This window comes from Sinohyriopsis cumingii, chromosome 5 (genome assembly GCF_028554795.1).
Source record: "Sinohyriopsis cumingii isolate HCF-2022 chromosome 5, ASM2855479v2, whole genome shotgun sequence".
In the NCBI taxonomy this organism is placed as follows: domain Eukaryota; kingdom Metazoa; phylum Mollusca; class Bivalvia; order Unionida; family Unionidae; genus Sinohyriopsis; species Sinohyriopsis cumingii.
Window position 1 is genome coordinate 70,128,650 of NC_142965.1, and position 9,926 is coordinate 70,138,575.

Here is a 9,926-nt window from a genome sequence, read left to right on the forward strand (position 1 = left end):
GCCAAGAAAGAATTTTACACGGATGGTGTATCTCATACATGGCCAACGTTCAAGATTATACGCAATACTGTCAAGGACGCAACAATGAATGACAAGCGAGCGGCAACTGTCATTAACTACATCGCTGAATATGAGGGCAATCAAGGGGCCCCGAGTGGCCGAGTGGTCTAAAGCGCTCTTCGTTACGGATCACTGCCATCTCACCTCTGTTTGCGGCGGTTCGAGTCTAAGATTCAGCCAATGTGGGCATGTGAGAAAGCTTGCCAGGAGCTTCTCGTGGGTCGGTGGTTCTTTCCGGGGTTTTCCGGGTTCTTCCTCCACCATTAATACTGGTCGCCATGTATAGCCTATCGTGCTGAAAAATGGCGTTAAACCCCACAACAACAACAACATGAGGGCAATCAAAAATATTTCTTCAGAGTAAAATTTATTGTATTAACAGAAACAGTTGGATTATCCGTGACAAATATGATCCTGTCCTTGGCAATAATAAAATTACCATATTAAGTAAAAATTCCAGACCGGGTCTATTGACGGGTATTGACAAACCGTATTATGAGCGAGCGTATCCTGTAACAGCGGTTATTTATGGAATCTATGAGATATATAAAAAAAACCAACGTTGATAAACTGACACCCATGAAATTTTCAAGGTTAAATTGTGTAGCCGAAAGAGTAATAGAACATTTTACAAACGCGATGCGTGGAAATGGATTAACTGATTTAAGACGTGAAAAAATAAACTCGTGAGCTGATTCAGTTAAGGATACCGGTGCTACAATAAAAGATGTTGCTGAGTTAGGAAAAATATTAAAATTTCCAATAACCGTAGCGACAATAACGGGAGAAGCACTGTACGAATCAAAATGTAAATCGAAAGGAGCTCCAATAAATATTATTGATCATAACGCGCACGCATGGACCAGCGCAGTAACAATATTTCCACGTGATCGAACTATTAGATTTTACCCCCCCCCCCAGATATGGGGGCAGATATGTTTGATTTTATCAACGAAATAAGTAAAAACGATCCTGTATCGGTATGGTTATTTAAAAGTAATGAGGAAGGTGAATTTGATCAGTTTGTTAGACCAAACGGTGAAATATATCGCACAGAATATCTCCACGACGAGCTGAAAAATCTTGCGGAGAAGTTTTCCAAGTACAAACACGCGGAAAATACTGACAAATTACTAACTAATTGCTTTACCGTTCCATCTGTTGCGGCTCATTTCACTAGAGAAAGAATTTCATGGAAACCAACACGATTTGATTTACTTGAAGATGTACGCGCAAGTTGCGTCGAATACCGACACGGCGGATTGTGGAATACCAAATATAATTACAACGATGTTATTTCGGTTGATATGGTTGCATGTTATCCAGGACTTTTTCTAGGATACGGAGATTGTTCTGTATACTTTAAAAGATTCGGTCACCCTACAAACGAGATGACGCGAGTGGCAATTAATGGACCATTACCTGATTTTGATCTGACTGGATTCGCTTGTGTTGAATCATTCGAGCTTAACGAAAATCTTCACAAGATTTGTTATGTTTGGTTTGGCAGACATTTTTGTGAAAAACGTTGGGCGCCTATAGTTTTATTACGATATATGCTAGATTGTGCGGTACTGACATCGTTGGTGGTTAGTGAGGCAATTATATCATATCATGCACAAACCGAAGTTTGGTTGCCCATGTCAGATTCTATCAGTGCTGATGAAGTTATTAGCGAGTTTAAGGGAAAATGTCCTGATGTTTCCGAAGATGATATTATCAAAGAAGCTCCTAAAATACTCAAGATTAAACTTAAAACCGCAAAAGATCTCGGTAGAAAAATTATAGGTAAATTTACTCAAGGTGGAGCATATGATCATAAAAGACATCACACACGATTAATTTTAGATGATGCCGAGTACGATTTTTTAATCGCTGATACAACAGCAAGAAATATATTTGTAAATCGAGAAAGTGTTTATTTATCCGACGGAAAAAAATTGGGTACGATCATTAGTTACATAAATGATATCTCCCCACAGTATACTCATCTAAAATCTTCCATGTTGGCTTATGTTTCTATAAATTTATTATTGATGATTAATAGATTTCCTGAGACCGCAGTCAGAGTCGCAACAGATTCGTTTTACATTTCGAGTAAATATTTAGAGTCTGTTATGAAATTTACAGGTAATGATGAACGATGGAGTTCGTGGAGAATAAAAAAGGAAATATTTCACAATTATACAGAATCAGCAGATGTTCCAATGAGACATTTTTATCGTAAGTGTAATAAAATATCAGAAATGTCGAAAGCGCCATCGTTGAGTGATCCAATAACTAGATATAAGACAGTATATCTCAATGGACCTGGTGGATGCGGCAAAAAGACTCGAGCGATTAATGCTTTTAGAAATTCAGATATGATCGTGCTGACACCCACACATAGACTTGCACGCGAGATGAAACAACGGCAAGCACAATCGTGCACGTATCATAGTTTCTTTCGGTGGTGAGTTGATATATGGAATCCTGAACGAATGGGAGAAAAATATATACCTAAAATAATTATTTGGGACGAGATATGTACGGTGTCATTGGATACATTAAAAATGTTTCTTGATTGGTTGTTGACGAAAAATACCGCTATAATAATGTGTGGCGATCATGGTCAACCGCCGCCTTTTGCTGGACCATCTCCACATGATTGGTTAAAAAATTTCGTTGATTATTACGAAGAAATAGATGATGATCATAGAGCTCTTGATGCAAATTTAAAGGAATTTAAAAAATTAATCAGATTACAATCAAACAAAATTCAGTGTGAAATAATACGCGGAGTAATCTCAGAGACCTCAATGAGTGATTTTTTGAATTTATGGAGACCCAACGATTTGATCGTAGCAAGCAGAAAAATAATCAGAGACGCTTTACAACAGCAGTTATTTCAGCTGCATAAACAAAAATATTCAGAATTACCCGTACCGTTATGTTACAGAACATCAGATACACGAAAACAGAATATTAATGTTGATATTCCAGAACAGACTGAGAATCAAAATCTCGTATTAAATGATATTGTCGCCGTTGATATGAGTGTGGTCGAAGATGCATTACACGCTGACAAATCTCCATGGGTGTTGGGATACGCTATGACAATCCACTCGTCTCAGGGATTAACTATTTCTGACACACGAGTCTGGATTGTAGACGATCACATCGAATGGTCAAATTTAGTTTATTTAGCGGTATCGAGGGTAAGAAATATATCTCAATTACGTAGAATTATAATTCCTGAAATCGTTAATAAATTCAACGTCATTGATGATGATATAATAAGAAAAAAATTAATCGGATACAAACAATCTGATAAAAAAAATAAACGCGACTTTGATCTTGATGTTGAATTTATTATTGAGTTAAAACAGCAGCAGAATAATCATTGCGCAAGTTGCAATTGTATAATGCTGTGGAGGTATTCGAGTAATGATTCAAGACAATTTACCGTAGACAGAAAAGATAATGGTCGCGGTCATACACGAGAAAATTCCATGTTGACCTGTCTTGAGTGTAATCGACGTAGAGGTGCAGGCACCCTTGGCGCTAGTGCTAGTTAAGTGATCGCGGTGGTAGTTGTGTATCCGTGGGAATTATTTGTAGTTGCTCACGTACAAATCCACGTTGAGGAGCAGCCGAATCTAATCTGTAGATTGCAGGTCTACCTGGCGATCTTGTCACGGTGGATATTTTGTGTGTGGTAACACTCCAAATAGGATCAGTCGCTCTCGCGCTACCACCTTCAAGTTCACCCGGTTCATATAAATATCTAACTGTAACATCACCCAATATTTTTTATTTTTCAGTACCTTTTCGTTGTGTTGGTATATTTTTTTTTTGTGACTGCGCTAATGGGTTTCATGTTGGTTGTTCGTGTGATCTCGCTATTTAATGCAGCTATCACGCTTGGTAATCTTGCAACCCATTCGCGAGATCTTTTATCTTGAATAAATTCCTTCGCGTATTGATATCCAAATAACCGCTCAGCAAGTGTTCGATTAAATCGCTCAACAATTGCCTGATCACGGTGAATTGCAGTATGACCTCGTCGTATTTTGGTATTATGTCGTTTCATCAACGATGATACTGGACCAAGAAATTCCTTACCAGGATCAACTTGTAATAATTGTGGCCATCGCAGACCACCTTGTGGTCCACCACCTCGTTGATAAATTCGTTCAAACGCATCGGCTACTTCAGATGATGTTTTCGTTGATAGCGGCTCTGCCTCTTTATATCTACTTGCAACATCAACTACAGTTAACGCGTACTTGTACGTTTTTCCACGCACAGTATCATGTGGTAAAAACAGAATATCTGCTTGATGAACTTCATTAGGAACACTAACATCGAAATACGCGTACTGAATTAGTTTCGGTGGTGGTAGATAAATTTGCCATATTGCCTGTTTGGATAATCACGCGCTAGCAGTAGAATGTTTAACCGCTGCTGCATCAGCAAGTTTACCAATTGCTGCTTTGCCTCTCCAATATCCTCTTGGTGCATAATAAATTAATTCCATTATATATTACCAGCCCCAAACGCTAATTTACTTTTCATCGCAGATCTTACTAACCAATTAGCTAATGATTCTCTGATATATTTATTTTTTATGGAATTTAACGCGTGAATTAATTTCACATCTGCAATATGTCTGTCTTGTAGATTTTTACTCTTATAAGCTACATCATGAATATGACAAGCTCGATCAATAGCGTTTACTGGTTCCTCGCCTGGTTTTGGTTGATCTTGATTATCGAGCCTGATATCGAGTCGAGTACCAGGACGGCAATAACTATATCCTGGTAGATGTTTTCTCCTGGGTATTTAGCCCATGGAGTACCTGGAAACTTTGACATCAAATTAGCAATATCACCACCTCGCTTATTAGGTAAAAACGAAAATTTCTTTCTACCGCACACAGAACATTTTCCACCATACGCTATTTTTTTATTTTTTGTTATAACTGTAGCTAAATCAGTAGTCGGAGTTTTAACTCTACAGCGTAAACAATATAAATTCATGTTATAATATATATGGATATAATTGATTTCTCAGCAACTCGGCAGCGAGAACCTGTTAAGCATCATCCTGCGCTACCGAATTCCATCAGAATGATTATCATAGGACCATCTGGATCGGGTAAGACGCAGTTATTACTTAATCTGATAATGAGATGGTTGAAATGGGATAATTTGTATTTGGTAGCACCATCCGCTGATGATCAACGATGTTATGAAGTATTAAAAGATTTTAATGAAAACGCGCGATTACTGGACGAAGATAATGATGTCATAGAGTTTATAATAGATATTGATGAAGCACCGTCCGTTGATGTTTTAGACGGATTTGTTAATAATTTAGATGTATATGATGATGTGATGCTGGATAAACAATCAAATCCAACCAGGAAATTTTCTCGCGGCAGACATAAAAATACAGATGTTATCTATGTTACTCAGCGATATACACAAATACCAAAAGTAATCAGGGACAACTGTAATATTTTAGTTGTGTTTAATGGCGTAGACACACACACGCTGCGAAATATTCATCAAACTTGGTGCAGCGGTGACATGGATATAATTAAATTCAGAAATTTCTTTTCACGAGCGCAAGCCACTCCGCATGGATTTATAACAATAAATTTGCGCGATCCTAGAACAAGATATCGTGTGAGTCTTGATAAAATATTTGGATAAATTAATAAATTTAATTAAACAGATATCATTCATATAATGAACAACTGTGCGTGGTTAATTCAAGGAACAACAAATAAATGCAACAAAAGGTGCCGTGGAGAATATTGTAAAAAACATAATTATATTTTAAAGAAAAATCCTCATGCTGGTTCACGAAGTTGTGTTGGATGTAACAACGGCGTTAGAGGATTATATCAGATTTGCAAAAATTGCGGTGGAGATCGATACAGAAGTTTGATGAACTATTACAGAAAAAGAAAGAACATAAATCCAAAAATAGAAAAACCACCATCAGAACTTGAATATTACTTGAAGAACAAAACAAAAGATTCCCATGATTCAGATGATGATTCCCAAGATTGATAGCAGCAGAGGGGGTTCGTCTACAATTCTGTTTGGGACAAACAATAATCGTAGACGTGGTATTGACCTCTATGAAGGGTCACTATTTTTTTTGGTCTAAACACAAGGGTGACCATTCCCTTAAGTGGTCTGTTCACCCTCTCTGCTGCTGCAACAAAGACCTATACAAGAGGAATGATTTTAAATAATTTAGCTAAATCGATCGACTGTCATCGACTTACGGAAGTAGAAAAATGTATATACGTATGCATGTGTATGTTTGCATGCAATATTTGTCATAAGTAAGTAGGTGATGTTGGTTGGTTGGATAACAGATACATGTATAATGTATTGATGGAATTCCATCACATCAACCGATGGGATGGACTATAAATATGATTTAGCTACCTGGTTGGAGTTATGTGTAGTCATTATATGGTTTTCTTTATCGACTGCTCTACAAAATTTTAAGTGAGAATTCTTTAAGCTGACTTTCTTTGCTATTCTTTATCAATTAAAGTATACAAACTGCATTCTTTCACGGAAATAATAAATTATACAATATATGCACACTTTTGAATTATTTGGACTGAACCGGCCCGTTTTATTGATGTACATGCATTTTAACAATGGGTGTTTATAGGTCTAATTGCAGTGGATGATCTTACGTTAAAAGAGCAGCAAGCACAGTATATTCGTAATCTTAATTTGGAAATTAGTGGGACAGGAAATATGGAGCAAGGTTCATGTCAAGTCATAATTTACACAAACTGCGCACCGCCACCAAAACTAAAGTGCTGTATCAAGGTTATGGGGAGATAGTTTCTTACAACTACCTCAACCATGGATGCACAAGTTGTTTCCCCTGTATTAGCGTTTAAAGATGACAGATAGAAAAATTATAGGAGTACTGTACTGTGTGCTTCCGCTATCATGCATTTGAATTTAGGCTTGATTTACTATTTATGACAAGTCTACCCATTTCAGCTGTACAACTGGAACTGGCTGCATCCCATCCTCTCCTGTTATATGATCCTCCATCACCACCACAAAAATATTTGTCAGAACTTTTCAGTATATAGTTGTGTTTTTTTAAACTTTCACTACGTTTTGCACTTTGAGAATTCATTCAAGAAAATGATCTCAACAATGATATACCATTCTAATATGGTTCTGGTACTTTTAAATCAATACAAGTTCAAAGAAAACATGACAACAGAAATATGAGATATAAGCACATAAACAAAACAAAGTAATCAACTGAAAGAATTATTACTGAAATGATGTTATGTCTAATAATATTATTGGGTATAATATTACATTATTCACCGAGTTGGCCAACATTACCTTATCTGACTGACTTACCTTGTACCCTATCATTATTTATCGTAAGTAATGAAATCACTGTATTACTTGAAGCAAGGAATAAACACCTGTCCATTTCTGCTGAGGGATTTATTATACCTCGTCAAGTGTGGGATCTTGCTAGGTATTTTAATTAACACAATAAACAGATCGATTAACAATGAAAGGGAATGGTGTCTTATGTTTTCTTTGATAATCCAACGCAAGGTCACCTTTTAACTACTATGATAGCAACCAGTGAAATTTTTCTACCTCAACTCATTAGAGATGTCTAGAGTTTTAGTTACCCATTGAGAAAAACACTTATTCTGTCATGGGACGACAATGTAACCCCCATGACTAGGATTTCCTTGTCTCTGTACAAATGTCAACATAAAATAAACCTGCACTCTGCAATATATTTATCAGATTCAACACATACAGTGTTCATCAAGTACTATTACTGCCTCAAATTATTTTTTACCGATCATCTGGTCTTGTACTATTTGATATAACTCTAAATAAATATCTCAGTAAAATCTAGCTACCGGTATATCTGCCACTCTTAGAAAAGAAACAATCAAATTAAAGAAAAAGCCAGTTATAATTGTCATGTGCTGTAAGTACTGCACCATGAGGGCATCAAGCCATGTGATATTGTTTGCAAACACCAAGCATTAATCCAAATGTGTTAATGATAGAAGAGGGGTGACCTGTTGACCCAAAGTACACAAGTTATATGCACGAGATAAAAAGAAACTTGAAACATTTGATAATATTACTGTATTATCACATTTAAACAATGAATGTCATATGAAAATAATAATAAGAAATTAATATTTGTATAAATTTAAATTTTAATGTTCATCATTTCTAATTTGGAAAGGTTCTATGGTAGCAAATGATATGATACTGGATACACATCTCAAAGTTTATAATGACTGTAATGCCATTTATATATGTTGGACTAGTCATGAATAATTAGACATCTGTGCTTCTATCTCACATAACTCACCTTTTCTTTGGAAGATGTGAAAATTTTTGTGACATACTGGTGTTGTAATTGATATTGGTTGTAAAATTACCAAATATTATAGTTGTGATTTGGATTTTTAACGTAGCTTTAACAATTTTTCAGACATATCGCTACGATGTGACATTTTATAGTGATGTCTAGCACTGGGGCATCATGCCACAGACATGTAGTATGATGTCCCACCCAGTCACATTATCCTGACACTAGGCCGACCAGTCCCAACAATAACCTCTTAATGCTAAGTGCCAAGTGAGGCAGCCGATAGTACCATTTTTATAAGTCTTTGGTATGACTTGGCTGGGGTTTGAACCCATGACCTCCTGCATCTGATGCAGATGCTCTACCCACTAGGCCACTGGACCATGTATTAAAGTAACCCCTCAAACACAATACCCAGTTGATAGCTAATTGAGAAGATTTCTACTTCGTGACCTTTTTGAAAAATTATATCTTATGATTTGGAAATAAGGCAAGTGTTGCTGTTACAGTACTGAGAGAAATCTCATGGAATAGTGTCTGGACTGATGAATGAACCACTCTGATTGGCAAGTGCAGGAGTTTTCATTTGAAATTGCTTGAAATTGCTTGTTTGATTGAACTGGGGCAGATTGGGGGTGTCTTACAAAGTTTTAAGAAAGCAGGTTAGACGCATTTGTTGGTATCAAATTTGATGCAGTTTGTTGAGAGAGTCTGAATTTTTGTGGAAAATTATGAGTATAGCCTGTGTGTCAGAAACATTTCTTTCTGTTAGTTTCTGACATAAATATTTTCAAACACTTGTGTTTTTGTAATAAGTTTAGAAGTCAACTTGGGCAAGTTTGTTTTCACAGCATTTATTTTTCCATTAAGGTACTCAGCTTTTTTGTCCTAACTGGTGCTTGTAAAAATTCATTGCCCATTTGGCCCAGGTGCATCAACATGGGTTACTTGTAAAAATTCATTGCCCATTTGGCCCAGGTGCATCAACATGGGTTACTTGAGCAAGGTAGATGGTTGGTCAAGGCATAAAAATCACTTGAACATTTGTTCTTATAAAATTGTAGATACAGAACACCAATTTGGAAACATAAAGTTAGCATACATTCTTGGTTTTTCATTGGTTGTGTTTCTTACATCCTCCCCTGTCCTTGTCTGTCTCTCATTAAACTATACATATTCTAAATTACATCCTCCCTGTCCGCGTCTTTCTATCATTGAACTAGACATATTATAAATTAATCTCAGAACCTTACTTAAAAGGACTCCCCAATTGATGATTCTGTGTTCTTCAACTCCCTTCCATTCAGGCCTGGCCCTAGGGCAAGGCGAACAAGGCAAACGCCTTCGGCCCTAAGTTTTCTCGCAATGCAATTTTTTTGCTTGGGGTCCCACTCATCACTTTTGCTGCCTTGGGCCCCACACATCCTATGGCTGGGCCTGCTTCCATTACCCAAAGTGCAACATAA